At 37.1% G+C, this 19,550-nt stretch overlaps 1 protein-coding gene across 35 annotated transcripts in view; it reads left to right on the forward strand.

Moving 5' to 3' along the window:
* The window catches only part of ADGRL2 (adhesion G protein-coupled receptor L2), a 624,038-nt gene that overhangs the window by 222,036 nt on the left and 382,452 nt on the right, over nucleotides 1-19,550 (forward strand). The gene's annotated exons all lie outside the window — the stretch shown is intronic.

Genomic DNA, 19,550 nt, shown 5'->3' on the forward strand with positions numbered 1-19,550 from the left:
GGATGTCATCCATGAGATCTTTTGAGGACAAAAAGGAGCTTAGCTGGAAGTTATACAGGAAGAATAAACTTTCATGCTTCTGAAAGACAAATGAAATTTTCCAGTACTGTTTTAAAATTGTTGAATTGATAAAGGTATTTAAATATTGATCTACTGAATATTCCATTTATATGCATGTAATAAGGATTAGATTACAGGCTTTTAGCGTTATTTGCAAAGGGCAGTATTTACATATAAGAGCAATTACTTTGCCAAATTTGAGGAACCGGTCTCTGAACTTTTAGTATCCCACGAAGCAAGATATGCAACTATGCAAAAATTTTACACATTTTTAATGCTCTTCAGAAGAGGTCTATAAGAAAGGAAATTGTAAATGTGCAAAGTGGTACACAGGAGGGGGTGATTAAGAGGAAAAGCAAATTTATATTTGTAGTAGTAGAAGGTACTGTTGTTTTTGATTTGTTATATGCTCTAATCTGGCATGCTATTTCACCCTTCATGACACACATCAATACCTTCTTTATGTCTGGCTATTACCACTCATTTAAAAATCTATTTTACATGATTCTTTCAGCCAAAAATGGACCATAATGACACAGAATACAGCATGTGCTTCATAAATTCTGTAAGAATCAATACTTTGGCTGGAAATTTGTCAGTCTCTCAAAGTTATGCATCATTAAACTTTACTGTTATTACAGTGGACTCTTCTTCAAAGTTCAGTACCTAGCTCATATTGGAGAAACGCTTTCAGAGCCAGGAAAGGTTGAGAGAAGCAAAAGTTACTTGCGATGGAATATATCCCCTCAGACGATGCTTAATTTGCAAAATGCAGATAGAACAAAAGTATTTGGCTTATGCAGGCATAGGTGGTTTATAAGATTCAGGTTACGTTTATCTAAAGGTCACAGACATGATAACCAGACAAGTTTGGAGAATCTGAAAGATATCCATCTACTGAGTAGATGTCACTTTTCTTCTAAAACTCAATTATAGTATGCAGGTTAAGAAAGAGATGACGCCTTGGATTCTTCCCCCATTTCACACTGCTCTCTGACTCAACTGGTAATGAGAACACCTTTTGTTTTGTCCTCTGTGAGAGTGGCACTTGGTCTTTGTCGTGATGACTGGCCTATGTAGACACCTGCTTTTTAGGCACACCTGTAGGGATTGCAGCTGTTATTGTGTCACCTACCAAAGGCCTCAGGAGCACGGGAAACAAATATTGGTGGAATCCCCTTTGTGAGCTGTCTCCTGCTTGCCATGCCACTCCATCAAGCAAGAGCTCACCATTCTAACCACAAGGAGTTATTGAAAGGTCCCAGAGCAGACTGAGCTCTTGCTGCTGGGTTCAAGGCCTTGGCTCCTGTAGTGACCTTCACCTGTCCTGCCCTTTTGCGTCTTCACTATTACTTTCTTTATGATCTCAGAATATTTGTCACCTTCTGTGGAAAGTCCTCCCTGACCAACTTAGATTGAGTTTAGTACCCCTCTATTTTGATGAGCACTATATTGCCCCATACTATATTTGTACCTAATGCAATCGCCAATTTATTGTGTGGCTTCTCTATAACAGTGACAATTTTGGTAAAAACTGTGTCTTATTTGCCATTGTTGTCCCTCACTCCATCCATTGCCTGGCACATAGTAGGTGCTCACAAAAATCATCAATGAGTAAATGAATGAAGTCTTCCGTGTGCAAAGTAGAAGGTAAATACTAAAAGTCTCAAAGAGGTATAAAACTTAGCCCTTGTTCTGTAGGGACTGACAACAAGATAGGGAAATCAGAGCATAGACACAGATTTTTTTACAAAGAAGAAAAGGAGCTGAGAAAAAAATTAAGTGATTTTTATCAGTTTTGAGAAACTCTTGCTTTCTTTGTGATGATATCTCCAAAAGATTATTTCTCAAACAAGTCATTTAGAGACTACATGAATAAGTAAAAACTAAATGGCCATTTGAATGAAGGAATTCTATGAAGTCATAACAAATTTCATAAGCATGTTTTCACTGATTCCTGTGGCTGAAATGTTTCATCCACTGCTTTGTTGACAATGCCTCCAGGGCCATGTTGCTACATGGGAGAGTTTGAGGTACAAAAATTCCTTTCTATTCATTCCTTTACCCAAACTTTCAGCTCCAGATATATTTCCAAGTTGAGTTTAAGCTCTCAACATTTCTTCTTAAGAAAAAAAAAAAAACCACACCTGATTCTCACTTATTTTTTGTTGTTGTTGTTGTTTAATTTTTTTAATGTTTAATTTTTGAGAGAGAGAGAAAGAGAGAGAGAGAGAGCATGAGCAGGGAAGGGACAGAGAGAGATGGAGACACAGAATCTAAAGCAGACTCCAGGCTCTGAGCTGTTAGCACAGAACCCAACACAAGTCTCGAACTCACAAACCGTGAGAACATGACCTGAGCCGAAGTCGGACGCCCAAATACTTGAGCCACCCAGGCACCCCTCATTCTCACTTCTTAAAAGAGAATATAACAAAGTACTCATAATAGTGTTTGGCACCCGGTTAACTTTGAATGTGTGTTTGCTTTTCTTATTTCATACTCCCTGATATCTTCAAATTACTCTTTCGGAAGCACAGTATTAAGCCTAAAAACAAGACACATGGAGAAGAAAAGGGATGTAAGAAACCTTGCAGCAAACTCTGGGACTATTTCATGCATTTGAAAGTACAGTTCAGGGTTTAGTCATCTGAATTGGCTGCTTAACAATAGGAGTTGTGCGTGGTCTGGGTAGGCGTAAGCAAGCTGGAAACTGGCACAGGTAAGATCTGTGTGCTCTCTCTTCCATCGTCTTCACTGGCGATTTTTCTCTCAACCTGCAAGAGCCTGGGAGCTGGTCAGCCTCCTACCATATGCTGACAGGCAGTCTGCGCGGTGGGCTTTGGAGTCAGAAATTCCTGACTGAACCTGGCCCTACTATTAGCCTCCCCAAACCTCCTTTTTTATTATTTGTGAAGATGCAATTAATAACCAGTCATACTTTAAAATCTTTTGAGGATAAGTGCTAATTAATATAAAAGTAATGGCATAGGTATGCTCTGATCTCGATGAGAGAAAATCCTCTTCTAAGTAGCTAACTGATTAATGTCAGCTGTGATGGATATAAATACTACACAGAGTTGGCATCATGTGGGGTTCAATAGCCGTCCGGTGCATCACAGTATATGGTCTGTGCCCGACAGGCTATGGTCCATATTTTTAAAAATATGCCTACCACACAGTTTTGCACTTGTTCAGAATTCAACATGTGTTTCTTTAACTGAATAGAATTGATGAAAATCAGAGATGATTTTAAAAGAACGGCCAGAATACACTCCTTAAAACTTTAGTGTCTTATTAGTGTTCAAATCATAATTTGCAACTTTGCTGAGTTTTTGAGTTCCTATGGAAGATTTTGAAAGAGTCTATCAATAAGACCCCAGAAGGTCTTATAGAAAAGAAGTGAGTTTTCTGACCTACTACGAGTGTTCTATTTTTCATCTCTGGGGAGCAATGTTTTCTTTTATTTGGCTCATATGGTGGTGCCACGTAAGCACTTCAGGTTGTGCACTTTACAAGGGCATCATATCTAAGGGATACTATTTACATCATAAACGCCTCTAATATTTTGGCTTTCAGATATATTCCACCTTTAGACCTGAAAATAAATTTGTATATTTATTATGACAATTTTCAAGCAATGATGGTTAGAGATCTTGCTCTTCAAAGATCAGAGTGTTACAGTAATTTTCTGCCAGAAGAAAGTAAAATGCCTTCAGGAATAGGGATGTTTTTTTTCTAATTCACACAAAGCTACCATAGAGGCTTGTAGCTGCCCTATCTCCACAATGCCGAACAGCACTGAGAAGACAGTAGAATTGTAATAAATACTTGGTGAATGAACAAGTGGGTAAAGAAAACATTTCAAAGAGTACGAGTACTGTAAAGGATTATAACAATAGAAGGCAGTATTGTGAACGGTCAAGAACACACTGTGGAGTCAAAAATACCTGAGTTCAAGTTTTAGTTCTTTAGCTTGCAGTCTGCATATCTTGGATGAGTTATTTAATCTCTCCGTGATTTATTTTTCTCATCTTTGAAATGAAAAATATAATAGCACCCATTTTATAGGTTGCTGAGAGGACTGAATGAGTTAACACATATAAAACACTTAGTATTGATTGTGTCGTGTGCAATAGTGGTCCAGAGGACCATATTCTGTAGTCAGAGTATATAGACTATAGTCCTTTATTTATTTATTTATTTATTTATTTAGAGAGTGTGTGTGTGTGCTCACGTGCAAGCATGAGGTGGGGGGAAGGGGAGTGGGGAAGGCGGGGAGCGGGAGCAGGCTCTGCATTGTGAGCACAGAGCTCACCTGGGGACTTGAACTCAAGAACCATGAGATCATGACCTGAGCCAAAACCAAGAGTTGGACACACAACCGACTGAGTCACCCAGGCAGCCCTACAGTCTATTTTTAAAATGTGCCTAATACACAATTTTGCCCATATTAGGAATCCAACACATATATTTGGATTGAATAGAAATGATGAGAAGGAGAAAATTGTGGAAATAACACTCCTAAAAGTTTAGAATCTTATTATTGTTCAAATCAAGACAAGTATTCAGTAAATAAATGCCTTGGCAATAAAAGTGATCGCGGTGGGGGCACCTGAGTGGCTCAGTCAGTTGAGCTCCAACTTTGGCTCAGGTCATGATCTCACGGTTCGTGAGTTCGAGCCCTGTATTGGGCTTGCTGCTTTCAGTGCATAGCCTGCTTCAGATCCTCTACTCCCTGTCTCTCTCTACCACCCAACTAGCACTTTCTTTCTCTGTCAAAAATAAACATTAAAAAAAAAGAAAGAAAGAAAGTGATCATGGTGAAGGAGGAGGAGAATGAGGAGGGAAAAAAAGGCAAGGACAAAAAATTGATCAGTCAAGAGTCAGTCAAAGTCAGTCCTCACAATGGCTTACAAATTCCTCAAAGATGTGTACCACCACCCTATCTATAGTCTCCTAGGCACTTTATCCACAAACCTATCCTCCCTCTCTCCCTCTGTTCCAGCCACATTTACCTTCCTGCTGTCCCTTGAGTATGTCACACACGCTCCTGTCTTAAGACTTTTGTTGAAGTTATGTTCTCTGCTTCAGATGCTTTTTCTTCAGATATCGCTTGGGATAATTTCCTTCTTTCTTCAAGTCTTTGCTCAAATGTCACTTTTTCAGTAAGACCTATGTACCCTCACCCTCCTATATAATATCACCTATGTCAACCCTACCCTTACCTTGCCTCCGTACACACTTTCTTCCCTAACTCTACTTTTTCTTTCACCTTTGGCACATCTTTATTTATTATGTTTGTTACTTACTGTCTCTCTCCCTTCACCAAGCACCCCTCCCCCCATGAGAATGTAAGCCTAAAGAGGGAAGAGTTTTTTGTTGATTTTATTCACTGATATAACCCAAAGAACTGGTGTACCTGACCCATAATAGGTGCCAAATAAATATTAGTTGCAAGATTTCTCATTTTTTTAAATCCTCTTCTCTCTTGTCATTGTCTTTTCTTTCTGTTGAAATCCAATAAAAATCTTCATTTTGCACCTGATATTACTTTGGTTATAGGATTTCCATGAGACAATTAACATTCTGTATCCTGGCCTGGTTCTAATATGAGCAAAGACCATTCAGAGCTTAGAAGAGCAAGATTTTCCTTTGCTTTGCTTTGTTATGTTCAAACTTCATGCCTTTCTGGGAAAATCACAAAAGACAAAAAGTTTGCACTTATATAAAAATACTCCTGATTCAAATCTTTCTTGAAGAAGCTAAAATATACATTTTTTTCCATGCATAGTTTTTCAAGGTACAAGAACAAGTGCATAAATGGCTTTCCGAAGAAACTAATCAACATTCACAATCATCAATATGTATTTCTGGTTGTAAAGTAAAGTACAATTTAACAAATAATGAGTAGAAGACAGGATAAACATGAGCAGAATACGGAAACTTTAGGAGGGGGTGTGTAAATAAGATATACAGTAATTTAAAATTTTTGAAGCTCTTAGGTAGTTAAGAAATATAACATAATTAGAAATACCAGTAACTTTTTCTGTATATACATTCTCAAGTGTGTGTAATATATCCACTCCACCCACACATAGTTTCATTAAAAGACTAGAAACAATTACACCCAGACTGTGTATGTTTAACATACTAAATAACTAACAAAGATTGAGAAACTAACCCTTTTTTCCTAATGCAAATGTTTCTCTATATCCTACTCTTAAATTTTTCTCATGCCCAATAAATGTAAGTAAATTTTATCTGTTTCCACTTTGCCACAAATATTAAATTACACACTGTCAGCTGGAAAATGTAATTTTATATGAGAATTTGTTTATTTGCCATTTCCAAGTAGATATTTCTATTTAAGATTTTAGCAAATTTCATTTTTAATTTTTTTTTTGTAAATTGTATGAGTTTGTCAGTTTTCTTGTTTATTTTTTAGATTTTATTTTTAAGTAATCTCTGCACCCAATGTGGGGCTCGAACTCACAATCCGAGTCATGTGCTCCACAAACTGAGCCAGCCAGGCACTCTGAGTTTTTCAGTTTAAAAAAAAATATTTCATACGAACATTCTGTGAATATTAGGAAATGTTTTTTATGCTTACTGCCTGTCTAGTAGATTGCTTGGAGACTTGTTTTTCTTATTTTGGGTTAATTGTTGTTTAATTGCTAAATCCAAGGGGTAAATGCCTAGAAATTTAAGTATTATAAAAGAAAATTGTATTTTTTTCATTAATATTATTTCTGTAATATTTCATACACACCTATAATTCTGGAAAGCATTTCATTCATTATTCATCTATTCATATTCAACAAATAATTCTATATTCCTTTTTACCAAAGCAAAGCTTGACTTTTTGACTTTGATTTGTGGAAGTTCATTGTTAGGTAGATGCCACATTGTGTGGGGTGCTGTGATATGTTGTATTTAGCTGTCAATATCTATAAACATTTCTCAATATGACCTGTGAATGTTAAGCTGTTTACACTGTTGCCTGCAATTATCTCTTCAGAAATGTGACAGAAGAAATGGGTTCATGTCACCCATAGGATTTGAGAAGCATCTAGTGAAAATCATTGTAGCTTGGCTTCTATTTTAAGACATTACCTGCCAGTTATTATCATGCACTTACATTATTTCCGTGTCGTGCAAAATATTTTAGAATGGTTTTTATTGTTATTCCTTGACAGTTTCCTGATGTTTAGGACACTATGATTTCCATTTTTAGTGGGAGTTTTTGATTACCTAGGTTCCTCCTATCCAAAGGAATGGCTTATGTTTGTTCATTCGTATTTACAAAAATGGCATTGATGGTCCTTTCCATAGGAATAAGAATATTAGGAATGCAAAACCAAATGAGTAGATGCAGTTAATATATTTAAATTCAAATTAAGGAATAATTGTCATAAAATAGCTAATACTTTCTGGGTGCCTATTAGATGCTAAATATTTTTGTTTCGTTTTCATGATCTCGCTTAAAGAAGCACCTACGAAGCAGATAGTATAGATAGTTTTACAAATGAGGAAAAGGAGGATCAGAGATAGTAAATAACTTCCCTAGTGTCTTAGAGTAGTAAATGGCAAATCCAGACGCAGCCCAGATGTTTCTAATCCCAAAGCAATGGTTTTATCCACTATGCAGTTTTCACTTACTGACATCAAATCCGTTTCCAAAATTAATTCTCGATAGTGGGAAGGGCACTGTGTACCTAAAGGGTAGGAAAGCAATTCTGTTCATGTGTTAGTTATGTATTGCTGTGTAACAAATTACTTCCCAAACCTAGCAGTGTAAGGCAACAAATACTGTGGGCCAGGAATGGGACATAGCTTAACTGGATCCTCTGGATCAGGTCCTCAGAAGACTGCAGTCAAAGTGATCACCAGAGCTGCAGTCACCTCAAGATTCGACAAGAGGCTCCCTCAAATGGTTGGTGACAAGATTCAGTTCCTCATGTGTTGTTGGACTGGAAGCCTCAGTATCTCACTAGTTGTTTGCTGGTGCCTCCCTCAGTTCCTTGCCACATAGGCTCTCCCATAAGGCAGCCTGGAGAATGGCAGCTGGCTTCCATCAAGATGAGCAAGCAAAAAAGCAACAGAGAGTGGGAAAAACCAAAGTCACCTCTTTGTAAACTAATCTCAGAAGTGACACATAAGAAGCAAGTCACTAGGTACCTCCTCATACTCCAGGGGAGGGGATTTTACATGAATACTAGGAGGAGGGCATCACCGGGAGCCATCTTAGAAGTGGCCCACCATACTCAAGTGTTCTCAGAGGAGTACTATAGGCTCAGTTGACTTTGATCTACATCCCAGCTCTAGCAAAACCTCTGCAGTGAACTTCCTTCAGTAGCCTCCACCCTAATTCACACAGAACTTAACATTATGCAGATTGAAGCATAGTAACTCCAGCATAGTGTAGGAAAGAGTGTAGGTCTGCCCAGGAGTCCCCTAGACCAAAATTCTCTCTTTTTTTTTTCTTTCCAGAAGTAAATATTCATTTAAAATATCAGAAAAGTAGGGGCGGCTGGGTGGCTCAGTGGGTTGAGCATCTGACTTCGGCTCAGGTCATGATCTCATGGTTCGTGGGTTTGAGCCCTGCATTGGGTTCTGTGCCGACAGTTCAGAGCCTGGAGCCTGCTTCAGATTCTGTGTCTCCTTCTCTCTCTCTCTCTGCCCCTCTCCCACTCACTCTGTCTCTCTCACTCTCAAAAATAAATAAACGTTAACAAAAAAGAAATAAAATATCAGAAAAGTAAAATGGTAAATATAAGTAACCATTTTTGTGGTACATTATAATGAGAAGAAGGCAGTTTCTGGGATCTTTTGTGCATGTTTAAAGATACATCTCTAGAATGCCAGCTGTTTGAACACAGGCAACTCCCTGTCTATGAGAGCCTCAGTTTCCTGACTGCGGTTCAAGGACATACTAACTCTCACAGTGCTGCTACAAAGATTAAATAAGATGATCTGTATGAGAGCATTTTGTTAACTGGAAAGCACAACATCTAAATACAAATTTTCTCAGTACTCCCCTTAGCTCTAGAACAGGACAGATTGTTAAGAACAGCTGCTTAGCATACTATTTAACTGTCTTATTAGAGCAATAAATACCTTTGGAATATGGATAATAAATGGACTGTGTTTTTATCACATTCAAAGTAGCATCAGTAGCTACATTTGCTGTTGATTTACTAAAATGAAAAAAAAAAAAGATTTCCAGATTTTTTTTTCACTTCAGAACTCGCGTGCCTGACCACATTGCAGATTTCAAGGCAATGCATAAGCTTTCCACAGTGTGGAAACAATCTAGCAGCAGGCACTTCCTTCAGCCCTTTTCTTCATTCTCCACTACCCCCCCAAGTTACAATGTTCCCGTTGTGTGTGTCTTTGACTTGAGAGAAAACATTTTCCCATTTCATGTAAGAACTACATGGAGTTTAGGGCCCTGATGGACCAGAAGAGTACATTAGCCTTTCTTCTTTAGTGGCCCAGATTGAAATCTCATCTAATGTTTTCCCATTAGAAATGAGATGGCAAGATATTTTCTGGGAAGTGATTTAGGTATACTAAAACAATCTATAAGGATCTATTGATTAGAAGTAAACTTGACTCAAACTTGATTTGTGTGCAGTGAAGCACCTTGGGAGGTGATGTGATTGACAGTGCAGAATAGATTGGGGGCTGGAATAGTTAAGATACTGCAGCCCTTTGTGGGGTACACGGACAGAGCTTTTCTGTAGATAACAAAAATTGAGAAAGAAAAATAAGGAATTTAGAGTACTGAGATACAGCATACTCTGTGAGTTTGGTTGCATATATAAATCCAAAGAAATAAACAAACGAAGAAAGGATTTTGCATACAGAGCTATACAAGAAAGGAAATTCCAGGGTATTCCAATGAACTTTAAAAAATATTCCTACTCCCACAAATATGTATTGGTTGCTATTAGGTTATTCCTAGCTAGTTTTGGTCAATCAGAGTTTTTAAATAACTTGCCAGCAGATCATAATGTCATTACCCATTTAAGTGAAATCAAATACACAAAAAACTTAAAGCTGAATGCCCTGCCCATAATCTTGCAATACATCACTGTAGAAACTAAAAACAAAAGATAAATGATGATTTAAAAATTTCACAACTAGAGTAATAAGGATAAGGGGCACCTGGGTGGCTCAGTCGGTTAAGTGTCTGACTTCAGCTCAGGTCATGATCTCACCGCTTGTGAGTTCGAGCCCTGCGTTGGGCTCTGTGCTGACAGCTCAGAGCCTGGAGCCTTTTCAGATTCTATGTCTTTCTCTCTCTATCTGCCTGTCCCCCGCTCACACTCTGTCTCTCTCACTCTCAAAAATAAATAAACATTAATAAAAAAATAAAGTAATAAGGATCAAAGGTATATTAACATAAGTCAAACCCCAACCCATTACAAAAATGCAGGAGTCTGTTGAAACTTTCATATTTATTCTTTCCTTTCACTCAACAAATTTACTTGAACTCAAGACATCATGCAAATGACATTTTAAATAATTATGATATTAGGTATCTCCAGGCATATTTTGCCTGAGATAAACATTTTACCTCTTCATATAAGTAGGAAATTAAGATCTGATAGCATTGTATGTATTCTGAAGATAATTCTTGTAAATTGTTTGAAGAAATTTTATTTTTTTAATTTCTTTTTTTTAAGTGTTTGTTTTTATTTTTGAAAGACAGAGCACAAGCGGGGGAGGGGCAGAGAGAGAGGGAGACACAAAATCCAAAGCAGGCTCCAAGCTCTGAGCTGTCATAACAGAGCCCAATGTGGGGCTTGAACCCATGAGCTGTGAGATCATGACCCGAGCTGAAGTCGAACGCTTAACTGACTGAGCCACCCAGGGGCCCCTATTTGAGGAAATTTTAAACTAACGATAATATTGAACAAGAAAGAACCCCACTTGTATTCATAAATAATACATTGGAAACAATTAAATATAAATTTTATCTGAGCAGTGCAACTTTTCATAGAAAGCAGTTAAATCTCATGGTGTCTGTATATGCAAAATTCTACAAAGAGCAGACATTCTCTAGCAAATTTAAGTCTATGGTATTTAAAAACAACCAAAGGTTCATCTTTTTAAACGTTATCAATGTAGGAATAAGAGTGGCCAAAGCTACAAACTAAGATCATCAATTGTTGTGGAGTCAGCTGTTCTTCTTGAAAATCTGACCATAAGCCATCGAATCCTGCGCTGTCCAGGGTGGCAGCCACCAGTAACATGTGGCTATTTAAATTTAAACAAATTAGTACAAGTAAAATTAAAAATCCAGCACCTCTGTTGTATTAATGGCATTTCAAGTGTGCAACAGCCACATGCGGCAGCTACAGTGAAGACCCCACAGGTATAGTACATTTCCCCATCGCGCAAAGTTCGGTTGGACACACCGAATTCTATTTCCCATTTGCCATGTCCCTATATCTAGTCTGTGATGTGGGTAGAATCAGAAAAATATGAGGAGCACTTGATATTCTGTCCCAAATGCTAATAATCAGATAGCATATCTCTTCCTCTTTAAAAGTTAATGAACACAAAACACTTCATGGCCCAAGGTGTTCCATTAAACTATGAAAGTTGTAACAAAATGAGGGTTGGAAATACATATCGGGGTCAATGAAGCACTAAAATATGCTTATCAAGTCTCCATTTGTCCTCTGTGTTTGGCAAGAAGTTAATGGAAAAGGGCATATTTGTTAAGATACATTTTACACTAATGAAACAATATTATCAAAGGAAGTTCTTAATATGTATAAAGATTAGAATATCACTGAAAAAAAAAAATACCTGAAAGCGTGGAATGGACTTCGCTTTACTGGGGAAAACAGAAGGTTTTTCCTCCTCATATTCCAATATTTTTGCTCTTGCAAGACATAAACTGAATGTTTTTAAATGTTCAAGTCATCAATAATGAGATGAAGTCATAGTATTTTTTTGTATTTGAGCAGTTGCTCTCTGAGGATCTCAAAAGTAATACATTGCCTGGCTATAAACATTTAAAAATAAAGTCAGCACGCCCAATTTTTTCTTAGTTTTTGCTGTTGGTTGTGGTGTTACGTGAAATACAATGGTTTCACTAAGGAAATCAAGAATTCTGAAACCTCAGATTTAATCATTAATATGATGACTTATATAGAAGGCAGACTTTTTCTAAGAAAAATATAGCAGTGTTTCTCACTGTCAGAAAAAAAGGAACAGCTGAAGCAATGACTTTTCTTCATGTAATGTATTTCTAGAAACGGGGATCCTTGTCTCTGAACTTTCTTGACCTTAGCCTGTTTGGTTGTTTTTTGTTTTTTTTTTTTGCTAAAGTCATTAAAATGATTAGAACCTCAAGGAGGGTTACAGTGTTATATTCTTTTTCTCTTTTTAACTTACTCTGAACTGAATCAACCAGCTTTAAATCCTGCATACACCCTACTAATCCCATCTAACTCTTCTGTCTGTCTGGATGAGTTTCTTCAACAGATTCCTTGAACATGCGTTAAAAAACATAAATCACTGGATTAAACTTGTAGGGAATGATGAAAGCTGAATGCGTGTATATACATGTGGTGGGACAAATGGACCCTTTTATTATTTAACCTGAATGAAAGCAATAAATTTGAAACAGGTTTAACTGATGATATTGGTAATCCACAACAGATTTCATAAGTGTTTTTGAATGAACATCGGTTTTGTTCAATAATCCCTTGGATTAAAGAAGGGTTAGATAACTCAAGCAACCTGCAAAGCATCATAGTATTTGGCTATTTATCTTTTATTTTTTACCAAAAACCAATATGTGTAGTTTAGGCTTTAGCAAATCAGGCCAAAAATTACATTTGTCATTTTGTTTTTGAAAATGTGTGGCTGGGGTTAGGCTATATAGTTTTACCTGTTTTCTTGGGTAGCAGCGTGTTCTTCACCTTCTATTATTTTTATATGAAATATTATGCAGTACTGATATATGTCTTGTTTTCCAATATATTGACAATAGCCTTTTCTCTTAATTACTTGCTCTACTGACGCCCCACATTCAATTGAGGTATTCTAAGTTGTATGAATTCTAGTACATGGGTTAAAAGTCCTTCAAACTTCTACTATGTATTCACTTAGTTGCCAAAAAACAAAAGAGGTTTGAAGAATCTTTAGGTGGATAGTTGGAGTCCATTCTGACAATAATGAAAAGAAAATAACTGCTAACATTTATGCAACAATCTTTTCACTCATTACTTCCTTGAATTCTTCACAACAATTCTGTGAAATGTGGGCAATAATATTCCCATGTTTCTAGATGAGAAGACTAAGTACTAGAGTTAATAATCTGCCCAAAGTCATGCATCTTAGCAAGTGGTAGATCCGGTTGCAAACACAAGTTGTGTGACATCAGAGCCCACGTTCTCTTACATCATGTTAGTTATCTATTGCTGTATAATGAATTACCCAAAAATTAGTGGCTTTAAAACAGTAAACATTTATTATCTCATAGTTCTGAGGGTCAGGAATTCAAGACCGACTCACCTGAGTGGTTCCAGCTCCAGGTCTCTTAGGAGGTTGTGGTGGAGATGTCAGCAGGAGCTGCCATCATCAAAAGGTTTTACTGCAACTTGAGGGTATGCTTCTAAGATGGCTCACTCACTGGGTGTTCATGGATTGCCTCCGTTCCTCATCAGCTGTTGGCAGATAGCTCAGTTCCTTGTCACATGGACTTTCCTGGGAGCTACTCGAGTGTCCCCTAGACATAATAGCTGGCTCTTTCAGAACAAGACAGAAATCACAATGCCTTTCATGACCCAGACTCAAAAGTCACACTCCATAATTTCCACAATGTCCTATTGATTATACAAGTCAGCCCTATTCTGTGTAGGATGGGAACACAAGAAAATGGATATCAGGAAATAGATCAGCTTGAAGCCTGCCTACAATCTATACTCATGTATAATACTTCCAGAGACAAGCCCTATAATCCCAGCATAGAATGTAAAAACTTAGACATAAAATTTAGACATTCCAGCTTTTCATGTCTACACTTAATACTGAACGAAAGAACAGCAGTCATAGACAATATGTAAGTAAGTGTAGCTGTGTTCCAATAAGACTTTACTTATAAACATGCTTGATAGGACATATTTGGCCCACAGGACATAGTTTACCAACCATTGGTCAACACCATTCTTGAAGTAGACTTTTGAACGGTTACTACTTTGATTGAAGGTAACTAAGAGGACTTTAAATTTTATGCGACAGAATCATATTAAGTGGTTTGTCCTGGCCCATAAAATACTGTACAATTTCAGGCAAGTTGGCATTGTCAAGATAGAAAAGGTGAACCGCTGTAAAAACAGAACAAAATAGATAAGACAAACAATTTGCACATGAAATCATTGCTCTAAAAATATCAAGTCATTCTAGAGTATAAACTGACTTGGGGGGGTGATGAAATTTTGAAAATTCTTAATTCTGGTGATATCTGTCTGATGAATATTTCATATTTTTGTCTGACTTTGAATTGTCTAGACTATACACTGTGCCCAGCATAGAATAGGCACTCAGTAAATATTTGTTGAATGAATTAAACATCTTATATCTTTTACCCCTTCTATACCACACACTCCTCACCCCCAGGCCTTCACTGCCTTTTCTTGTCTCTTCAGTAAGTTTCTGAGAGCACATTGTGATATGTGATGTTCAGTATTAGTTTGCTTTTAAGAATTCATTCAACAAAAAGTAAAGGGCAGGTAAGAAATGGCTATTGGAATATAATTGAAGATATAAAGACTTAAAAACAAATTGGAAAATTATAGAACAGAATGAACATTGACTTCAAACAGACCGGCTAACAGGAGCAATGAAGCATCAGACAATAGAGTAATTGGTGAGGAATTTATTGGCCTCTGACAAAGCTATTAAAGACCAGGGAAGTTTAGTTATTCTGACTTTTACTTCTATTATTTTTACTTCGAGGTCCAAATTATTGTTTTAAAACCCACATTCTACTATGTTATATCTATAACTTAAAAAGATGTCTACTACAGTGTTCATTTATTTATTCAAACAAATATGTATTGAATACGTACACTGTACCAAGCACTACACAAGTTCTTAGAGATACAATGGAAAACAAAACATGGGTCCTGCCTTAATATGGTTAGAGGCTGAATACAGAAAAGTAAACGGGCATGGTAAGAACAATGACATAAGGTATAAGGTTCATATCCACCTTAATGAATTGCACATTAAACAGATGTATTCAACTTTAATATTTTAGTCCCAAAGTCAATACTAACCCTATAATTCAGCTAGTTTTACTCTTCAAAACAAAAGCAATGACAACGAAGCAGTACGATTCCTGGAATGCACTGCTTTATAATGGTGTTCCAGAAAGTGCAAACCATTAAGTGTTTTAAGGAGAAAAAAAGTTTCATAGCCAATTTGTTTTTGTAAAATGCTGGATTCAACATAAATGGGTCGCCCCCTGCCCCTGCACTGCAGGAATTCTCAGTGCCTATAATACGGCAATAAGCATTGTGACCCACTCAGAGAGCAAATATGGTTTAATGTCTTGAAATGTATTTGATGAGGGCATGCTTTTTTTAAGGAAGCATCACTTAGTATCCAGCATGGCATTAACGTTTCTTAGAACATAGTTTGAGAAACACTACCACATACCATTTCATATGTCTTAATCCAATCACATTTATTACATTCTGGGAGAGCTAATTCCTTAAGAGAAATATTAAATGAATACTTTTGTTAGGTAACCGAGTGTTTTTGCAAATCTCTCTAATTTTGCATCTTTCAGATCCAGAATTTGGGTGCTTGGCTCTTTTTAAAAGAAACATTTGCTCATGGTCCCATTAAAGACTATCAATTTTGCTAATCCTCAGCTAATTATGCAACAGTATTCAAGGGAGTCCCTGTAGGTAGGAGGCATTTGTGCTCTCAGCCTGCAGAGGACAGCCAAAAGATGAGCAGATTAAGCCAACCAATGGTAGCACTCAACTGTGTCCCCATCTTAAGTCCCCTTTTTCTTTCCTTTCTTCCAACTTTCTCGCTCCTTCTTACTTTGTCTCTTTTCTTTCTTTTCCTACTCTGTTGTTTTTCTTCGTTTTGTTTTACTCACTTCCCTTACCAAGGACAGGTCCATCTATGGCCACCAAAGGTTTAAATTTAACCCTATGATGGCCGTCACAGCAACAATAGTTCAACAGTAGTTTATAATTCATATGTAGTAAAGCAAGTAGTGAAGTAGGCAGCTCATTCATAGCAACGGAAGGGATAAAATGCTGTCATTATCAGCACAAACTGGTATCTGGCTTCCCAATCTCCTCTCTACGGCTCTATTGGTACTACCTCTATCTTGCACAAAGTAGTTTTGGAAGATAAGACTGTGCCATCTTCATGTATGTGTGTGGAGGGTCGGGAACTTCTTCTTAGATAGGATTTGACTTATATAGCATTTGCCTCCAAATCTGGCACTGGATATTTGAGTTGTTCCTATTTTAAGGTGCTCTCTCAAGAATTTATTTTGAACAATAAATCGTTGTTTGGAGAAGACACATCGTTGTAAAAATAACTCAAATAAAAATCATTTTTTAATTGTTAGGGAAGCCTTTAACTAAATTGGTAAAAATAGAAGACAAAGAAAGCTAATGCAGACAATACTTATTTCTGGGGAGTCTTGCTTCATAACTGCAAGCGTTAGACAATGTAAACAAACCTTTATTCAGATTACTTTAAAAGGCAATATAACAAGTTATTATAAAATGGAGATCAAATGGATACCTACAAAATGAATTTTTGAAAAAGTCATAAACACTTTTAAAAGAAGCCTATGGGAATCCCTACAGGCTTAAGTAGGAAAATCATCTAACATGCAGTGAATACTTCTAGAAGGGGGGTCAGGGGGTATGAAAATCAAAATAGTTTGAGCTAAAGAATGAAGGAAAATCTGAGATTGGTAACTGACCAAAGGAAGCACCTGCTTTCCGGAAATTAAAATCATGTATTAGGCAGCTCTGACTTAATTGCCAAATGGGGTGAAGCCCAGTCTCTAATGTAAAAGGGTCCCAAATTATAATTGGGCATCATGGATTAAAATTCAATACCTGAAAATTTCCTCAGAAATGAATAGGCAACTGGGACAGACTGCAGAGCCCAGTACAATATGCTTCCCGCAGCTGACACTGGCAGGTCACTTTATCTGGCACCAAATAAAGTTCCCAAGTGGTCTTTAAGGGCATTCAGCTGCCGAGTGCTTATTTCATTCATCCCTTATTGTGCTGCCAGTAGCAGATCCAAAGAAGTAGCATGAATCAGCTCGGTGGATGGGATTTTCTCAGGCTGAGTGATGAGGATGCAACTGCACGAACCCCACTGCTTCTAGTGGGGCCTCTGCTAGCAGTGGTAGCCGAATGACAATGGCTTTCACACAACGCGGTTCGTTCAACAGGAAATTCGAGGGAAGGCAGGATAAACGAACGCTAGGATACTTCCAAACATGTACTTGGTGAGAATTCAAAAAAAAGTTTTAATGAGAAACATGATTTTTTTGTGTGTGATTATCGTATAACTTAGAAAACCGGGAAACAAGACGGTGATTCCCCTTCGCGTGTACCTCCAGACACACAGTAGGGGCTGGCCCTTAACAATTCCCGCATTAAGAATAAAACTATGGCATTATGTTCAAAGGTCTTTTTAGTTGCTTCTTTTTAAGGTGCCTGGAGGAATAAAAGTCAATCCATTCAATATCTTTATTTTTCTATGTGCTCATTTCAGAGCATATACTCAATATTGGAGTGTGTTTCCTTTTTTCTGTCAATTCTAGTAGAATTTTCTAATCATAAAATAATATTTCGTGTCTTCTCCCATGCCGGTTTAAGACCTGCAGGAGCTACAGCAATTCCTCTGAGGTCATGAACCTGTCTGATGAACTACAGATGAATGTAAAATATTCTTCCAAGCTTAACAGGCCTTATTAATGTGCAATTCCAGCACTCGTTTTTTATTTAAATTCATGGAAAGGTTAAAAGGCAGTAGTTTTTATTATTGTTTTGCCTTTGGTTTAGGACAAATTCTGCATGTATCTACAACAGAAACAGTGTGCTAATTATTTCATATAAATCACTGTTAGCAGCAGTATCTAATAGTGCTACCATTACTGAATATTAAGAGTCTTACATTTCCATTAGAATTAGGACCAAGGGCTAATTATTTTAGTTAAAGCTAAATTTGATCTAAACGGGAAGCATATTTGGCATTCAGTCTAGAAACCCAGGGCTGTTATAAAAAGATTGGTTGTGAATGCAGAGAGTAGAAAAATGTATACAGAGCTTTCGTTCTCCATTCTTAGGAGAATAGTAGAGTTACCGTGGGATCATTAACATAAGTATAGTAATATAATTAATATAAGATGTTCTGCTCTTCTGTTTATGCTCAAATTTCAGGGTATAAAATGAATTAATTTTCCCAAATAAATGTGTGCAAGTATCTAAATACCTCTCTAAGTTGAATTTCTTTTGAATTTTTATTATGGAAAATTCCAAAATTTACACAAAAGTGAGCAGAATAGTATAACAAACCCCCATGTACTCACTGTCCAAATTCTACGATTATCAGCATATTATGTCTCTTGTTTCATCTGTACCCCAACCCTTCCCTCACCACATTTTCCTCCTGAGCAGACTAGGTGTACAAGACAAATGGTATGAGATGCTACAATTGGTAGAACTTGTTTTTAAAACTGATGCCTTCTCAGTTTCGACCATTTTACTTAAAATGTACTTTTTTCCCCAATTTACCCAGGGAAAGAGCGGTGTACTATATCCACAACGTGAAATGATGGATGAGGTGGATATTTAGTGAAATCATGCCTCAAACATGAGAAATTCAGTGATCTGGGTTTTCATTTTCTATAAATTTTCAAGGGAGTTGATACGATGCTCTTTTTCACCAGTGGAATCTCTAGCCTTTTAAATTCTACCGCTTCTCGAAACCTCCCAGCCTTTCCTTATTTCTCTCCTTATTTATTTTTGCCTCTCTATAAATCATAGATAATAATAGTTCCCACATCATAGCTTGTTAGATTTTAATGACAGCCTCCAAGGACAGGTGTCAGCTAAATGAAACATATAATTAAAATTTGTGCTATTCTAAAATTGGGTTACTTGGCAATACTCCAATCAGAGACTAACCCCATTCAGATGATAGGCATGTAGTACTCATCCGGGTTACAGAATGTGTGCAGATTCCATCCAGGCCGGTCTTTGCTAGGGGCCAAAAATATGATGGAATGCTTAGTCCGGCACACCCACGTTGCGGGTGTTTCTACCTGGTGCCCGAATAAGTGTTCTATACCTCGGGACTTTGGCAACCCGTACTCTTGTTCGTGATTAACTCAAAAATTTGCGTGAAGCCTATATGTTTTACCAGGCAGTTAATTTAGGTATAGGGATGTATGTAATATGGATACA

This window comes from Prionailurus bengalensis, chromosome C1, assembly GCF_016509475.1.
Source record: "Prionailurus bengalensis isolate Pbe53 chromosome C1, Fcat_Pben_1.1_paternal_pri, whole genome shotgun sequence".
Lineage (NCBI taxonomy): Eukaryota > Metazoa > Chordata > Mammalia > Carnivora > Felidae > Prionailurus > Prionailurus bengalensis.